The sequence below is a fragment of the Mustela nigripes genome, chromosome X, assembly GCF_022355385.1.
Source record: "Mustela nigripes isolate SB6536 chromosome X, MUSNIG.SB6536, whole genome shotgun sequence".
Classification (NCBI taxonomy): Eukaryota; Metazoa; Chordata; class Mammalia; order Carnivora; family Mustelidae; genus Mustela; species Mustela nigripes.
This window is the reverse complement of record NC_081575.1, coordinates 112,204,234-112,223,392: the sequence shown is the minus strand read 5'-3', so window position 1 is coordinate 112,223,392 and position 19,159 is coordinate 112,204,234. Positions and strand designations below refer to the sequence as shown.

General features: G+C 39.1%; 1 long non-coding RNA gene across 1 annotated transcript in view; it reads right to left on the bottom strand.

Moving 5' to 3' along the window:
• Positions 1-16,541: 16,541 nt before the first annotated feature.
• Positions 16,542-19,159, bottom strand: part of LOC132007267 (uncharacterized) — a 28,197-nt gene continuing 25,579 nt past the window's right edge. The window contains exon 3 of the long non-coding RNA XR_009401289.1: positions 16,542-18,625. This is a non-coding gene — a long non-coding RNA (uncharacterized LOC132007267). The remainder of the gene's footprint in view (positions 18,626-19,159) is intronic.

Below are 19,159 nucleotides of genomic sequence, written 5' to 3'. Positions count from 1 at the left end.
TCCTCCACTACTTGGCTTTTATTTTATGAAATAATAGTATCTGAAGAAAAGGTTGGTCCTTAGGCCTTTCTTTTAATTTAATTTAACCTCTTGCTATCCTAGAAATGCAGGGGGAGGTTCAGAGGTTCATCCTAGGTCTCGGTGTCGATGTTTCTGAGAAGAGGCAGTAGAACCCCCTATTTGTATTTCCTGTACAAATTTGCCATAAATTACCTTGCCTTTTACAAAAGTACCATTTTCTTTTTGTGTCTATAAAATGATATTTGAAGCTCAGCATGAGAAACCAACTTTGGGGAGTTGTTTTAAAGTAGTGACTTAACAGTTTAAAATTTTTCTCAATTCATATATACATACTTTTTAAGCTTTTCCATAGCTCCATGCTTGTCGAGGTTATGCATTCAGTTATGCTCCCCTCCCCCCCAAAGTAAAATCTGATCAATCCTACTTTGATTAAATTTTACTTTCTCTTCTGCTTTTATTTATTCTAAATGGAACACATGTACTGAATTACTTTTTTTCCCTTTACAATACAATGATGTATTTTATCAAAGTTGTTTTCAAGTTTTTATTAATTAATTTATTTATTACTATTAATTTATACTTAAATTCCAGTTAGTTAACATACAGTGTAATATTAGTTTCTGGTGGACAATTTAGTGAGTCAACACTTACATACAATACCTAGTGCTCATCACAAGTGCCCTCCCCAACCCTCATCTCCTATTTCACCCATCCCTCCATCCCCCTGCCCTGCTGGTAACCATTTTCAATGATGTGGTTGGAGCTAGAGAGTATTATGCGAAGTGAATTACTTTAAAATTCTATATATAAATTTTTTTCCTCTATAGACTACCTTTAGCCTTGAGTTTATAATTTTTAGCACACAAATGCACAAAATATACCTGAATATATTACATTTTCTTTCCTCAGAGATGAAGGGAAGAAGTTTAAGCTATGAACTATGAGGGTCTTTTTTTTTTTTTTTTTTTTGCTAAAGTGAACATAATGTATTCTTATTAATAATTTTCTTGTCACTCAGCACATCTTGTGATACTTAACAGTCTTTAATAGTGTTTTTTATTTTGTGAATTTCTAATATTTTCACTATATTCTGTAATGTGTGGTTTTTGTGTAACAACTTAGAAAAATCTACCTCTTTGTAATGTTTCCTATCACGCATAAAGTTGAGTGATTCACATGATACATTGTAAAAAGGCAGCAGTGATGGTTACATTGATTTAAAAAATTTTCAAGGCTCTTCCTCACTTGAAGAAACTATAAATCTCTTCTCATCTCTATGACATTTTAGGTTGTTCTAGACTGGAATGAATATTATTTGGCACTAAAAGTGAAATGTTATGTCCTTGGATAAGACCCTGTCTCTTTAATTGTGGCCCATAGGAAGCTGACCCTTCCCAAATTAACACAATTCATAGCGCACTAAATTAAGGTATAACATATAAACATTTGTATAAGTAAATTCTCCTCGGTTCTAAAAGAGTTAGATAAATGTGCCATGTACCATCGTTTTTTCTGAGATGTCTTCTCTTATAAATTAGCCTGCAGTCCCTGTCCAAAGCTCAGCCCCCATTGTTCTTAAACAAGAATAATCACCCTTGTTGCCCAAATCAGCAACAAGTATATTTCAGAGATGAAGCGATTTAACAATAGTCTCCATTTTTTGTTATTTTGGTATTTTTTCAGATTGCTTATTTCATGAGCCCTGACACCTACCTATGCTTCACTGGTCCCTACTTTGATCATCTCATTCTTATTTGGTTTTAATTTTTGAATTCTTAGCCCACAACCCCATCAAACTCCCCCTGCCACACACATATACCCCAATGCACAGTTTTGACATTTCCCCCTTACACAGGCAAGGCTGCTATGTAGACTCTAGAGACAGGACTACAAGCATTTGCATCTCTTGGGATAAGCCCAGAGGAGTTAGATTACCATGATCCTATCTTTATATTAAAATCTACCTTCATAGCCTCTGATTGCTCATAAACAAACCGGGATATTTTTATGTCCAACCCCTTTCTTTCTGCCATTTCCCTTCAGAGACTCAGTTGGGCCACCTGTTTGCATTCCCTCCATGGTCTGTCTCTCTTTACTTGGGCCTTATTTTTTCCTATAACTATACCAAACAAGTCATTCTTTTGCACATAATTGTGTATTTAAAATAATAGCAGTTTTGTGAGAATACTGCATTATCAATTTCTCTCTGAAATATGGAGAAATTGGGAGAAACATAGGGAACATGTTAGGTTTTTTATTAAACGCTTTCTAACTAATTAACTAATTCACTAAAGGTTATTTGATCCTAATGACTAATGAAGATTTTTTATGGTATTAATTAGCTAAAAGGTTATTTAAAGTTATTTCAGATCAGCCCTAAATAAATATACCTAGAGGTACCTGGGTGGTGCAGTTGGTTAAGTATCCGACTCTTGGTTTCAGCTCAGGTCATGATCTCAGGGTCATGTGATCAAGCCCTGCATTGGGCTCTGTGCTCAGACTCTCTCCCCTCTCCCCTTGGGCCTCCCCCACTCTCTCACTTTCTCTCTCTAAAATAAATACAAATAAATCTTTAAAAAAAAATAAAATAATTATACCTAAAGCAATTGATCTGAGGGTCCCCAAGTGGTTTGTCTGAATTTACAAGTATCCAAGCGAATGCTTGACTTCCCCAAAGCACTTCTGGAAAATTGGTAAATGGAACATGGGAGCCAAAAGCCAAATGAGAGGTAACAGCTGGTTTCCAATCTTAGGAACAAAAGGAAACCCACAAGAAGCAGAAAGTCAAAGGACTCTTTCCCAACTCTTGGCAAGAAAATGAAACAAGTGATTCCTAGGGTTGGTAGAGTCTTTGATCATGATCTGTCTTATATCAGAGTTCTTTGGGGTTTCCCTATTTCATAAAGTAAGGCTCATGGAATTTGGGAGCTGGAAGGAACTTGGAGAGCGTGTGTTAGGCAAAGCCATACCTTTGTGTTATTATTCACTACTAGAAGTAGGGAGAGACATCTCAAAAAACTTAAGGTTACACATTATGTTTAAAGGAGTTCAAAATTTGTTGCTTGATTTTTACTTCACTGTCCTCAGAATCTTGATTTTTAGATCTCTGAATCATGCCCTCCAATGCCTTAAACTCAGTGAAAACAAACTCATTACTCTCTGGCTCTCCCTGATCTTTACACACACATGGAGAGTATGAAATTTAAATTAGGCCAGATTCTGAAGGAGAGAACGGAGTTTGATCGTTTGGGAGGGAAATGAAGGTACTATGGCTGAGATGGCTACTTGTCAGTCAATAGTCAGTCTTTCCTTTCAAATGAAGAGAATCGACTCCTTGCATTTAGCCCTTCACATGGCCTCCCAGAATGAAGACTACATTTGTCCCAGCCTCCCTCATTGCTAATTGTGTTCATGTGATAAAGCTCTGGCCAATGAGATGGCCAGAAAGACAGAAACTTGGGCAACCCATCCATAAAAGGAAAGAGGCATGCTTTTCTCCATTCCCCTACCCACCTTTCTTCATCTTATTGATTAGAATGTGATTATAGCATCAGATCACCTTAGACCATGATGATAAGGACAGCACAGAGTGTCAGAGATGGTAGCTCGAAGAGGACTGTTGTTGGGTGACCTCATGGAATAGATCTGCTACACTGTCCTTGGATCTCTTACCTACCTTTGGACTATTTCATGCGAAGGGAAAAAACTCCTATTGTGTACGCCACTACATGCATCCAGGCCTATCTACTAACTAATACAGGCATTTTAGACATAGGGAATAATAGGAACAAAAGCTTAGAACTATGAAAACAGGAGCCAGATGAAAAGAAGAGTGGGAATTCTAAGTTCTTCCTCGATACTTTTTGTACTGTCCAGGGTGATTTCTTAATAATACAAATCTGATCAGGCCATTCTCCTGTTTATAGCCTTTTGGTCACTTCTCACTCCATAGCATGGATTCTGAAAAGGGGGAAAATGGGTTTTCCTCCGAAGGAAAGCACAAAGGTACCCAAAGATCAAACCCTGGACCATAGAACAAATCCCCATAAATAGAGAATGACAATTATGGTAGTCGGGGAAAATAGTACGTTTAAGAATTATAAAACTCCTGCCCTAGATATTTTGAGTTGGAACAGTTCAAGATAGTTTGTGGATTCCAACCTTCTCTTTCCAAAAACAGTACTGTTTGTTTTTCATTTGATGGTCTGTTTGGCCATCCTCTGTCCTTCTTTATGTCAAATGCCTTCACTGCTGACTCTTTCATCAAGTTTATTGCAAGTCTGCCGTATGCTGGGCACTGTTCTATGTCCCGGAAATACCGTGATGAGCAAAACAGACGTTGTCTTGCCATCACAGAACTTTCAGTCAGAAGGGCATGACAAACATGACACAAATAATTACATAGCCACTTCATTGATTACATTTGGGGTGAATCCTTCAAAGGTGAAGTTGTGAGAGCATGCCTAATGCTCATTTTTACTTTTTCATTCTCAAATGAACTGTTGTACAGGGTTCTCTTATATCTCCTTATAAAACCGATTTGGAAACTGGTTATTGTCATGAGGGGCTCCTCTGGTTTCCTTCTCTCTACAAACCTCATCTTTTGCACTACACACAGGATTTGGTACCAGCTCACTTCACAGAAGCCCTAGGTTGCTTTTGGAGGGCAGGATGTAAAGGCCCCACTGCATGGAATGGGACATTGAAAAAATAAATGTTGGTTTCATAGGAGGTCTCCAATGCCTCCTATCTATCCAAAGGATAGACTTCTGTCCCACTCCTCTTTAGAAATAGCCAAACCACTTAGGTCAGAATACTGATAAAAGGAATTTTTCATGAGTCTGAGTATACATTTATTAATCTCTAACTTGATGTTAATCTCATCAGTAGTTATATATATATACATATATATGTATATATATACACTTGATATATATAAATACTTGATATATTAAAAAATATATATAAATATTTGATATAAATAAATAAATAAATATATATATATATATATATATATACACACACACACACATACACACAGTACCTCACCTAGCACTCTCAAAATCTTCAGCAAACTAAAAAGGTCAACCAGAGACAACCAGAAAACATAGTTTTTAAGTAGTAAAAAAACTAAAGCAAATATAAAATCAAGTGGTGAAAATATACCAGACATTACATTAAAGCAGCTCTCACACACGGTTTTGGATGGACAATTTTTATAAGACCATCTTCCTAATAATCATATTTCATGACTCATGAAGAATTAGATCTAAAAATTGTATTAAATCCCAAACTGAAAGGCTCTTCTTTCTGAAATGAGAATTCACAGTGCGGTTGCAATCAGGGTGCTAGCGGGAGCCACTGGACACAGCAGACTGCAGCAGCACCTTTACATACTCCACAAATCATCCCATTGTAAGTCATTCCCAGTAATTGGTTGTATTAATTCTCAGGCATTCCTAGAAAATATCCAGAATCTTTTCAAAGCAAAGCAAAACTGGAAAATAACTGAGTTCTGATTCACTAATATGCATACTCAATTCCAGTTGGATCTAGGGATAAGGTGTGCAGATTATTTGCATGAAATAAATGTCCCATCTCAATGTCCTATGTCTTTATCCCTAAGTGACATTCATATTGATGGACACTTTCATTTCAAGGAGCAAGGAGATTTGTTTTCAGTGCAGGAGATTAGAATCTCTTATCTTTTCCCTAATGCTGCTACACCCCTTTCCCTCCCCACACTCTTAGCTTATGACCTCTCATACTTAATTGGGAAAACTGAAGTCATTAGACAGAAAGCCATCTTCTCCATATTTGCCATTCTTCACCCAGCTAAGATGGGTGTCTTCTTATGTCTTCTTCTTTCAAAGATGATCTGCCTCCATCCCCAAGGACTGCTTCCTCCATTATGCTTTCTCTTTTATACATCATTTTTTCCTTCTCTACTGGATTTCTACCATAAGCATACAAATCCACCCTAGCATCCCCAACTTCCCCAAACTAAAATCTTTTTGACCCTGTATCTCTGTTTACTCCTCCAACATTTTTGTTGCAGGGGCTGTCTCTGTGCTGTCTTCACTTTCTCACCTCCCATTCTCTTCCCAGCTTACTCCAAACTAGCTGCCAAACTACTCCCCACCCCCAACCAAATTGCTATTGTCAATGTCACCATTGGTCATAATTTATGAAATCCTATAGCTATTGTTTGGTCTTCATTTTACTAGATTTCTCAGTAGCATTTTAAAGAGTTGAATACTGCTCTATTCTAGAAATACTTTGTCTTTTGGCTTCTGTGAACTCTAGTGAGTCTCAAAGTGTAGTCCCTGGACCAGCAGCAATAGCATTATTTGAGAACTTGTTAGAAATGAAAATTCTTAAATCTTAACCCAGACCAACTGAATTAGAAGCTCTGGGGGTAGGGCTCAGCAACCTGTGTTTTAATGCATACTCCAGGTGATTCTGATCCAAGGTAAAGTTTGAGAACCACGGCTCTATTGATTTTCTACATACCTCAACTATAGTTTTTTCTTGTTTTTTTTTTTTTATTATATCAATTAGCTTTTGTTGCATAACAATAACACTCCAAAATGTAGTGCCTTAAAACCACCATGATTTATTTAGCTTATGAATAGATCTCCAGTTGCTTTGTGTATTTCCTTAGGTCAGGCTCCCCAGAAGTAGGTTATCAGGTGAGGATTTGAATACAAGTGGTTTATTTGGGAGAATACCAGGAAGTACTGGAAGGGGTATAGGAAAGTAAGATAGGAAAGGAAGGGAGTTATATGACCTATATTAATGAGCAGGTTATCCCATGAACATCCAGGCTCTATCCCTCAGGGGACTCCTCATCCAAGGTGAAGAAATTGGGATACTTATCCACAAGATCCCATTCTCCACTGGTTGAGGGCTGCTGCGCACAGCTTTAACTCCCTTGTTCTCCCCCACCTAACTGGTGTGAGGGACAAGCTTGCTCTTGTGGATTGAGAAGGCCCCAAAGCAGAAAGTCTAGGTCCTTGCACAAAGAGACCATCTGCACGGGATGACAACCAATGGATGTACGTGGTGTACCATGAGAACTGCTCAAGAAATCCTTGTTTGGAACTCAGCAGTCTCAAAACCTGGGAAGCTTCCCCTGACACAAAGGCAGAATTACAGTCTCTCTTCCCTGCTTCCCTATCCTCTTAAGTGCATTCTGCTAAGTTTCTGTTCCCTTGTCTGCCCCCTTGGACTTATCAGGTCCTTGAAAGTAGTGATGGCATTCAGAACACACTACCACAAAATACGGTGCTTTGGCACACTGAATATTTTAAATCAAAAGAATTTGAGAAATGTCAGGACTCTCTGACCTCCCCCTTCTACTCTGAGGTGGATAATACGACTCTCAGGTGATGGAAGGACACCAAGAGGAGTTTGAATGAAGAGGCCTTGCTAAGGTTCCCCCAGTTCATGCCCTTTTGTCCTATTACATTTTCTTACAACTTTCCACTCTTCATCAAACCTAGTATAAAAGCACTCAACTTTAACTGTTTCTTCCTGTCTTCATTTCCTTATGAAGGTTCTCATGTCATATAAAACTTTTATTACATGAATTTGTGTGCTTTTCTTTCATTAATCTGTCCTTTGTCTCTGGGCCCGAGACAGAGAATCGAGGAGGGTGGTAACAAGAAGAATTTTTCCTTTTTCTACAGTGAATTACACACACTCATTTTTTTTTCACCCTTTATTCCTATCTCAGTGCCTGGGACAGAGATAATACATTGATTGGATGCATGAATGGGTGCCTTATCTTTTTATCCCTTAAAAGACCTGACTTGGGGAGAGTTTAAAAATATGTATTGATGGGGCGCCTGGGTGGCTCAGTGGGTTAAGCCTCTACCTTCAGCTCAGGTCATGATCCCAGGGTCCTGGGGTCGAGCCCCACATGCGGGCTCTCTGCTCAGCAGGGAGCCTACTTCCCCTGTCCTTTTCTGTGCCTGTCTTTGCCTACTTGTGATCTCTCTTTCTCTGTCAAATAAATAAATAAAATCTTTTAAAAAAATATATTGAATTGAACTAAAGAGACCTTGCGATTGATGTGAGTATAAATTGAACCATTATTATCTTTAAACTAATTCTACTATGTCATAAATAATGCCTGGAATATTAAAAATTCCCTTTTAAAAAATAGCCTTATCTTAAAAATTGCATTAAGTGAGTAGACCTAAGGTGACTCTTGCTCAAGTTTCCAGAAAAACAAATATTCTGTTCTTCCTTGGCACCGAAGAGCAGTATTTTATTAGACTCTCCTTTTTCAACATGTAGACTTGGTTGTGCAATTTAAATTTGTTATGTATTTGCCTTACAAAAAGTCATGAGAAAGTTTAAATATAAATAAGACCTCCTTCCTTCAAAACATTTGTATGTGTGTGGTCTTCTGGCAGTAATATTTTTTAGTTCGATTCTCTTATTTTTAATGAAGTGCATTTTGATGATTGAAGGGAACTCCACTAGTGCATTTAACTTTGAAGGAATATGCAGTCAATGTCATGTTGAAGGAGTTATATTGAGTAGAAAATGAAATTTTCCATGAATAAGCAGGCATTCTTCATGGGAAAAAGGTAATACACGATATTCTTCCATTTTAAAAGTAGAAAAATGGGCTATTATTTGTATTTAGATACTACTCTTTCCAGTGAAAAGAATTCTGGGTTGGATGACAGATCTATGTGGTCCATGGATGACAGATCTTGGCCTTTTTCCTTGCAAGCCTTGGGAGTTGTCCTGACACAGAAATCCCCAGACCCAAGCTTCCTCTCCTGTAATATGAGGAATTGGAAAAAGGGTCTCAATTAGCTTTGAAACTTTGTGATTCGATATTCCATTTCACCACTGTAGCTCTGACTACAACATGGAAATACTAAGTTTATTACGCTTTTACTAATACCTCAGCTTTCCTCTTTTAAAAATGATACTTTGGGGTATAATTATAAATAAAAGGCATCACTAGGTAGATGGTTTCATACTATTGCTGTCAATGATTGAATGTGGCTTGCCCTCAGGAATAATCATCCTTTAATAATCATCCTTTGATGGAAAATGTATTAAGACCCAGGTAGCTGTTGTTCTCATCTGCCCATGATCCTTCCATATTCCCCTTCCTGTTCAGCATTCTCTTCCCTTTGGAGAATTTCCCCTCCCCTTGGGGAATTTCTCCTCCCCATTCCATGCATTCTAGTAGGATTTTCAGTTACAGTGCCTTGTTTTCCCTTGTCACAGGAACGGGCATTTGACACAGTGGCTGCAATGATTGGTCCAGGGGATAACCATGTGACCCAAGCTAGGCCAATTAGAGTTGTTGTTGTGTTTTAGAATTCTTTAGATTCAAACTGCATGTGCATGGGAGATGTCTCTTCCTTTTTTATTTTGCATTGGGATGTGTGTCAGGGACTATTGAAAGGTGTTCAAATTACCATATACAGCAGGACTATTTCTAATAGAGAATGAGAACAATTTACAAGTAGAAGCAGAGATCAGTAGAGGTGAGGGATAGATGGAAAGCTAGAGGCCATTGAGTTCCTCATTCTAGCCCTTAATTCTGGACTTCTTCCAAACTCTTCTCATCTGCCTGTTGGATCATGTTCCTTTTCATTTCCTCATCCCTGGTTCTTTGACTTTGTAACTCTCAACCCTTGCTTTATATTCCCTGGCTCTGACAGCTCACCTTGGTATTGGCTTTTTTATCTCCTCATTCAGTTCTGTGAACTATCTTCAGAACTTTCTTGCTTGATGAGCTAATAAATCCCTTTCTTTGTTTATGACAGTTTGATTTAGATTTTAGTTTTTTGTAACAAAGGCAGTTTTGACTAATAACCAATATGGATGCATAAATGGTCTAGAATGATTCATTCTAGACCTAGAATCTAGAATGATTCATGAGGGGCACCTGGGTGAATCAGTCGTTAGCATCTCCCTTAGGCTCAGGTCATCGAGCCCCACATCGGACTTTCTGCTCACTGGGAAGCCCACTTCCTTTCCCCCTGCTTGTGTTCTTCCCTCGCTGTCTCTCTCTCTGTCAAATAAACAATAAAATCTTAAAAAAAAAAAAAAAAAGAATGATTCATGAATAAGTATTGTTATAAAAGAAACAACAGGCCCATGTGCTAAGCTCATGTCACCAAACTAAAACTTAATATTTAACCTAACTGCAGTTTCAGCCTCTTTCCGGAATGTCCTCTTAAACCAGTAAATCTGGAATTTCCTGGTGATGTAATCCACCTGCCACCTGGTAGACCCCTTCCATCCCCCAAAGAAAGAAGAGGTAACCCAATCTTTCCTTATTCTCTACCCGCTTCTGCCTATAACTCTTCCATTTTGTTTACCTCTTCAGTGTTCTTTCTATCTAGTAGACCATAGTGAGTCACTATTCAGTGATCCATGAATCGCTGAATAAAGCCAATAAGATCTTTAAAGTTTACTCATTTGAATTTTGTTTTGTGACAATCTTTTTTTTTTTTTAAGTTTTTTTTTTTTTTTAAATTTATCAGAAAATTAGAGGGGGAGAGAGTGAGCACAGGTAGACAGAATGGCAGGCAGAGGTAGAGGGAGAAGCAGGCTCCCTGCTGAGCAAGGAGCCCGATGTAGGACTCGATCCCAGGACGCTGGGATCATGACCTGAGCCGAAGGCAGCTGCCCAACCAACTGAGCCACCCAGGCATCCCTTGTGAAAGTCTCTTGATATTGTTGATACCCTCAATTCCTAAGTTCCATGGTCTTTTAAGTCATCTTTTGAACCCAACTAGAATGAGCAATTATCCACATAGACATTCAAAGTCCCCTTAGGTTTTCTATTTATCTATCAAATGGAGCTGTTCCACCCATTCAAACAGGGCCCAACTAGGGCATTTTACTCCTCTTTCTAGACTTCCAGACTCTTCTCATTTGCCTGATGGGACCTGTTCCTCATGTTTCATCATCCCTGCTTCCTGAGTTCTTGCTTTGGGTATCCTGGCTTTGACAAACTATCCTGGACAAGTTTCTCTAGACTGACACTGACATTACCTCACTTACTGGACTCATAATAGATAAGAAACATTCTCCTTTCCATCAGCCATCAGATAAAGAAGGGCCTTCAAGCAGTAGAAGGGATGGTACCTTATTGGGTTCACTTTACTGGCTTAAATTAAAACTACTTATCAGACCCAGGAACTTTCTCTGTCCTTTCAGAATATATTAAGTAATCCTTATGATCACATCATGAGACCATTTATCTACTCTCTTCTGCTGTCTTTTTGCCCAAGAACTCAGCCTGGCTTCTGATTCCTTCAACATCTTTCATCTCTCTGTTCCCATGTTGAGGGTGGTCTTATTTCTGGTCCATAAATAGCCTGACTCAGGGCCAGAGTAAAAACGGACAGTTAGATGGGGAGATAAACAATGAGGAAAAAGTAGAGAGGAAGTGAGCCTGGCTGTAAAGTGTGTACGTGTTAAGACATGACACCTGTTGCTTGGGGATGGAGGGAAGGCTCTTGATTCTTAATTATGGAATTTTTTCCAGTGTAGAAGCTTTTTAAAGAGAGTGATAAAAACTGAATAAAAGATCACAAACAATACACCCGAAACTAATGTAATGCTGTGTGTCAACTATACCTCAATTAAGGGAAAAAAAAAAGATCTCCAACACATTCAGCAGAGTTGAAAGATCCTAAATTGGTCTTTCAGTTTTCTTTGAGGTAAAAAGAAAACAAAATTTAAAAAACCTTAGTTATAGAACTATGTGGAAGGTGGTGGTTTGCAAATGTTCCTTTCTTCTCCCAAATTAGTTCAGATGTTAATCCATTGATCCATTGGTTAAAAACAAATAACCTTTCACTTTCCAAACAGAAGGTATTAGTAATTTGAGATTGTCATATTAGTTCTTTTGCTCTTCCAAATTCTCCCAAGGCTCTCTCCTGGCTCTTCCTAAATTAAGCAGAACAGTGCCAATCTGGTGGCTATATTATGTTTTTGGAAACTTGCTAGTCCACACCCTTTGCTAAAGCTTCTCAAGTTTAAGGATATTGGGGTACCTGGGTGGGTGTCTGCCTTTGGCTCAGGTCAGGATTCCAAGACAGAACCCCTGCATCGGGCTCCCTGCTCCGAGGGAAGCCCGCTTCTCCCTCTTCCACTTGCCCTCCTTGAGTTCCCTGTCTAGCTGTTTCTGTCTCTGTCAAATAAATAAATATGATTGAATTAAAAATGTTTAAGGATATTGCTTATTATTGAAGGGGAGCAAAACATACCACCCCAAAATATACCTTTTGGCATAAGGATTATTTTATGCTGAATATTTTAAAGAAACAGCTGACATAGGAAAAGCTCCGAAAGACTTTACAAAAAGTCTTTTGTAAAAGACTTTGACATTTGTGAGGCAAATCCTCATTTGTAAGGGTGTCTTCCAATCTGTATCAGGAAGAGAAGGATGACTTTAAATCTCTGGAAACTCTTATCAATAGAGAAGGCCAGGGGGCTTCAATTTGTATAACAACCAAACCCTTGTTTGCTTTACTTTGCCTGATAACCTCACTAACAGCCTCCCTCACCCCCCAAGTCTCCTTTGTCTTTAGCTGGAGATATTTAAAGGTGGCAGCTTGGGACATTTTAGGGAGACACTCAGTTTTCCTGGGTGTTTCCCTTGTATACAGGAAGTGTATATGTTGTTAAACTTTTGTTTGTTTTTCTATTAATTTGTCTTTTTATTACGGGGTATCTTAGCCACGAACCTAGAAGGGTGAAAGAAAAATGATTTTTCCTTCCCCACATTAGTCAAAAAAGAAAATAAAATTCTTAAATGTTGGCTAGATTCCCAGCAAGTGATATATAAGAGACACTCAGGAGAATCAGTAAGCCAATTATGAATATTTCAAAATGAAGCTTAAACAAAAATCTGTGCTAGAAAATAACATGATTATTTGAGTACAGAGAATTCTCATATAAACCATAGTAATTTAAGGAACTAATTTTATGGATATTCTGAAACATGCAGAACTTATCATTTGCGAAGTTGTCTTTTATACTCACAATTCCTCTGTATAATGTCTTGAGAAAGCAGTTATGAAATTTCCAGCTGGAATCCCCATGGCTCCAGCAGTTGTTCTGGGAACTTTTTATTTTCCATTTTAATGATGCCCATGGAACTGTTAAGGAGGAATTTCCTCTGCCTTTCAAGATCCTTCTGGGTGGACTATTGATATGAAACACATGAGCAGGAGAAGATAAAATTTACTTCCGTAAGTGTGGGGAATCCACACAGCAATGAAATTCTAAAGACACCGAGGTGATGGAGAGGCTTATCTGGGCCAAAGAGAGGGGGTAAGAGATTGGGGATTGTAAGGGGAGGAAGACTATTGGCAGGAAGGTGAAAAGAGATGTTTGGAAAACAAAGGTTGCCCTATTATGCAGATGAGTTCCCTAGGTGAATGGGAGTCTCCTCTGTGCAGAGCTGTTTTCTTGGTCCGAGCAGACAGTTGAGAGGGAGGTTAAGAGCTTTTCCTGACTCTGCTGGATTTTGATTGCTTTTAATTCAAAATGATCTTCATGCCAAAGTGGCCCATCTTGGGGTGCCCTGCCCTTAGCCCCAACAGTACAGTGAGGGGAAAAAACCTTTTCTTCTGCTTGACACTTCAGAAAATACTTTTGTTCTTATATCATATATGTTTTCTCACATCTTATCTTTTTATTCTTCTAATTTATTTTTAGAGATTAAGGCTCTTTTGAGGCTTTTTATTGTATTTTAATTTTAAGATTTTATTTATTTATTTATTTGACAGAGAGATTACAAGTAGGCAGAGAGGCAGGCAGAGAGGAAGCAGGCTCCCCGCTAGGCAGAAAGCCCAAAGCAGGGCCCCATCCCAGGACTCAGATCATGACCTGAGCCGAAGGCAGAGGCTTAACCCAGTGAGCCACCCAGAGGCTTTTTTAATTAAAAGATAATATATTATTAAAGGGAATGTTATTGGGGCGCCTGGATGGCTCGGTGGGTTAAAGCCTCTGCCTTCAGCTCAGGTCATGATTCCCGGGTCCTGGGATTGAGTTCTGCATTGGGGGGGGGGGGGTGTCTCTGCTCAGCGGGAAGCCTGCTTCCTCCTTTCTCTCTGCCTGCTTGTGATCTCTGTCTGTTAAATAAATAAATAAAATATTTAAAAAAAAACTATTTAAAAAAAAGGAATGTTATTGAAAAATTTAAAAACTCCTTATAAATCACCATAGTAACAAAACCGTCTGGTTCTCCTTTGTGAATTTTGTTTTTGTCTTCTTATTTACATACACATATTTTACACAGTCCTTTAGAATGCACATGGAAAAAAAAAGAGGAAGAAAAAAGAATGCACTTGAAAATTGCATGTCTGCCCTTTTTACTTAACCTTCTATTGTAAATTTTCAAAATAATACAGTTAATATGCAGATCTATAGTGAACATTTTTTAATTCCTGTTGTTAGACATTTTGGATGTTGGTAATTTTACTCTTCTAGATATGTTTAGTAGAAGCTCTTAAAGATTTGGAGCCAGCCCAGATGGAGGGAGGGCTAGAATCCAGCATCCCGGATATTTCTGCCAAACTAACACTACTTCTCACCTGCATCTTTCCTCTAAATATTTTAGACAATGTCTTTTTACCTATTTGTGATCATCCACAGTCGTTTTGTACAGGCTACTCTTACAGATCATGGCCATGCTCACTGTTAATATTTACTGGATTGTAGTGGTTTTTCAAACAGGGCTCTGAATCCCCCAGGTCCAACCGGAGCAGCTTGGTTTTGTTAGAGTCTAGTATCAAACAATAGTTTGAATACAGCTAGACTAGATCAGGGAAGGACAGTGTGGGAACAAGTCCATCAAGTCGGCAGCACTGAAGTGTTTGAAGGTTCAAAGACCTTGGTGGTAAGTTAGGGTGTGCATCGCAAATGCAAACTTGGATGTCTGTGACTGGCATGGTCTTCCTAAAGACCCAACGCCCTGAGGAGATTTTATGTCTCAGAGTCTCAGAGACAGGGAGCATCTGAGTTGGAGAAAAAACATGCTTACTAGTCTCCCATTTTGGCTTTCCTCCTGGCTGTTCTCCAAAGTGCAGGCAGATAGATCTTACTGAAGACAGGACACAATATATTGCTATATATAAGAGTCACAGTATCCGGGGGCACCTGGGTGGCTCAGTCGGTTAAGTGCCTGCCTTCTCCTTGGGTCATGATCTCAGGGTCCTGAGATGAAGCCTCACATCTGGCTCCCTGCTCAGCGGGGAGTCTGCTTCTCCCTCTCCCTCTGCCTTACCCCCTCCCTTCTCATGCTCTCACTCATTCTCTCTGTCTCTCTCAAATAAGTAAATAATTTTTTTTAAAAAAGAGTCACAATATCCAAAGAACTAGTTCTAACCCTGAATTTTGCCTTGTAAGTCTGAATTTTGGAAAAATCTCTTCTAGAAAAGAAAAGGAAAGGCTCCTGATGCCCTCAGTTGACCAGACCTGAGCAAAGATTTGGGAGAAAAGTGCACAGTTTTATAAATTATCACGAAGTGAATACACTCATGTAACCACATCCAGGTCAAGAAACAGAACATTAAACAATATCAAGAAAGGGAAAAGTCAACCCACAGAATGGTGAAAAATATTTGCGAATCACTTATCTGATGAGGAAGTTATATGTAGAATATATAAAGATATACATATATATCTTTATGTGTAAAGAATATATAAAGAGCACTACAACTAAATAATAAAAAGACAGCACAATTAAAATATGGGCAAAGGAGGGGCGCCTGGGTGGCTCAGTGGGTTAAGGCCTCTGCCTTTGGCTCAGGTCATGATCCCAGGGTCCTGGGATAGAGCCCCGCATCGGGCTCTCTGCTCAGCAGGGAGCCTGCTTCCCCCTCTCTCTCGGCCTGCCTCTCTGCCTACTTGTGATCTCTCTCTGTCAAATAAATAAATAAAATCTTTGAAAAAAAAAATATGGGCAAAGGATTTATATAGACATTTCTCCAAAAAAGATATACAAATGGCTGATAATCACATAAAAGATGCTTACCAGCATTAGTCATTAGGTGAATGCATGTCAAACCACAGTGACATACTATTTCACTCCCGCTGGGATGGCTATAATAATAATTTAAAAAATGGATAATAATAAATATTGGTAAGGATGTGGGGAAATTGGAGCCCCCATATGGGGTTGGTGGGAATGTAAAATGGTATAGCCACTTTGGAAAAAGAGTTTGAGTTTAAACTTTGGAAAAGTCTAAAGTAAGTTACCATGTGACTCTTCAATTCCACTCTTAGGCATATGTCCATGAGAAATGAAAACGTGTGTCCACATAAATGTTTATAGCAGCATCATGTCTAATAACTAAGAAGTGAAAAGAACCCAAATGTCTATTATCAGATGAATGGATAAATAAAATATGGTATATGTGTAGAATAGACTATTATCCAGCAATAAAAAGAAATGAAGTGCAGGTATATGCTACAACAGGGATGAACCTTGACAACAGTTGTTATTGTCAACAACAACATCACTGTCCATTTTTTTTTTTATTGAAGCCATTATGCTTTGTGGAAGGAGCCAGTCACAAAATATGACATATTATAATGACACTTACATAGAATGTCCCGAATAGAAAACATAAATAGACACACAAAGTAGAATAGTGGTTGCTTAGGGTTGGGTGGGAGGGGTGTTTGGGAATGAGGAGTGACAGCTAGTAGGTACCAGATTTCTTTTAGGGGAAAAGAAAATGTTTCAAAATGAGATGGTGATGGTGGCTGCACAGCCCTCTGAAAATGCTAAAAAATCCTGAATTATACATTCTACGTATATGAATTGTGTGGTACATAAATTATATCTCCTAAAGCTGTCAAATGAGAAAAAAGAAAAAAAAAAGGGAAATAGAACACTGCCAGCATCCAAGAAGCTCTTCTGTCTTAGATTAGGTTTCCTGGAAACAGAACCTAAGATGGTGATTCTTGTGTGAGCAGTTTCCTGAAAGGGTGCTCTTAGGAGAAAATGAGTGGGGAAAGCAGGTAAACACTAAATGTGGTGTCAGCTGAGGACCAGCATTTACATGATCGAACAAGGACCTCTGGAACATGAGTAGCACCACAGTGTGGTCCCATATGCCATATCGTAGCAAAGGACTTGCCTTTTTAAAAATAGATCCATGGGGCACCTGGGTGGCTCGGTCGGTTAAGCATCTACCTTTGGCTCAGGTCATGATCCCAGGGGCCTGGGTTCGAGTCCCTCATCGGGCTCCCTGTTCAGCGGGGAGCCTGCTTCTCCCTCTCTTTCTGCTCCAACCCTTCTGCTTGTGCTCTCTCTCTCGGTCAAATAAATAGATAAAATCTTAAAAAAAAAAAAAAAAGGTAAATAAATAAAAATAGATGCATGTCCGTGACAATTATCGGTTGTCTCTCCTTCATGAGTGTCTGTCTGTCTGTGTGTGTCTGTGTAAAACGTCCTGCGTAAGTCAGCTTCCTTTTGACCAAAACCTTCTAGAAAGGGGAGGCTGTGATGTATTTGCAGCTGATAGTCGTAACTGCTGGAGGACTGATGCCCCAGCCAATACCTAGGATCTGGGAGGGGCACTAACAGTGTCCACTCCGTCCCATCAGGCCCCCTCCCATTATTAGAGTCTTGACCCTCTGAACATTCTGCTTTGGCTGGATTGTTACTTCAGCACATGACTTAGGGACAATCTGATTTATCTCATTGTTTTACTTCTTAGAAAACTCTGTGCTTCATGCTGGGGCTATTGTGTGCCTGTTCTGTATCAAACTATGTATCAGATAAACTCTAGTCTTCATTGGAAATGAATAACACTGGCCTATTTACTTAGCATTAACACAAGTAATTTCAGACATGATTGCCTTTAAGAAAACCAAGAGAGCCCCCAAAGCAGAGAGCATGAGGATAAGAAAGGAGAAAAGCACATTCTCACAGAAGAATGTTGAAATCTAGATACTGTCTGCCACTTCTGTCACCAGTGTACCTTGCTGACAATTTCTCTGTGGCAGTAGCAATATTCACAAGGAAACTGGGGGTTATGAGAAGCCAAGAGGGTTTTTTTGATGGTGAACTGGTTAATGTTCCTGAGCTCATGAACAATCCCCAAAAGAGAACTGGCTCCAGGAAAGTTGGAAAAACAATTTTACTTAAACTAAAGGAGAAAACCAAGGTTAGAGCATGTATTTTGCTTTCTCTTGCTGTAACAAAATACCACAAACATAGGAACTTAAAATAAGCCATGTGTATTATCTCAGTTCCCAAGGGTCAGTAGTCCAGGTCCTACCTAGTTTCTCTGCTCAGCGTCTCACTGGGCTGCCATCAAGGTGTCAGTTGGTGCAGAACTCCTTGGGAAGAGAAACACCTGGAGTTTGCGGTCCTATTCCAAGCTCTTGTATTGTTGGCAGAATTCAGATCCTTGTGGTGGTAGGACTGAGACGCTCAGCTTCTTACTAGCAGCTGGAGACTGGCTTCAGTTCCTAAAGGCCTCCCACAGTTCCATGTCCCCTGGCCCTCTCCATAGGCAAGTCACAAGGTTACTGCTTCCTCAAGGCCTGCAAGAGAGTCTCTCTCTCCACTCTGCTAAGTTGGAGACTTCTGTAACAAAAAGTAGTCATAAGAGTGACATCCCAACACATTTGTCATATTCAGTTTAGTAGAAGCAAGTGACAGTTCCCAGTCATACTCCACGGGGTGGTGGGTAGAGGGATTATACAAGGGTGTGACTCACTAGGAGTCACGTTAGGTTGTTTGGACACAGATGGAAAACACTAAGTTTCTTCAGCTCATTTAAAACTTTCTCTAAACATTATTATCTTAAAAAGAATATAATCAGGGGCATCTGGGTGGCTCAGTGGTTAAGTATCTGCCTTCCGCTCAGGTCATGATCACAGGGTTCCTGGATCAAGCCCGTCATCAGGCTCCCTGCTCAGTGGGGAGTCTGCTTCTCCTTCTGCTTCTCCCTCTGGCTCATGCTCGCTCTCTCTTACTCTCTCTGTCAGATAAATAAATAAAATATTTAAAATAATTTAATCATTTTACATTTTACCTTAAAAATAAAAAGCTTTTCCTTTCTTTCTTTTTTTTTTTTTTTTTTTTTTTGTAAAATGTTATTTGAGTTTGCTTGTTATT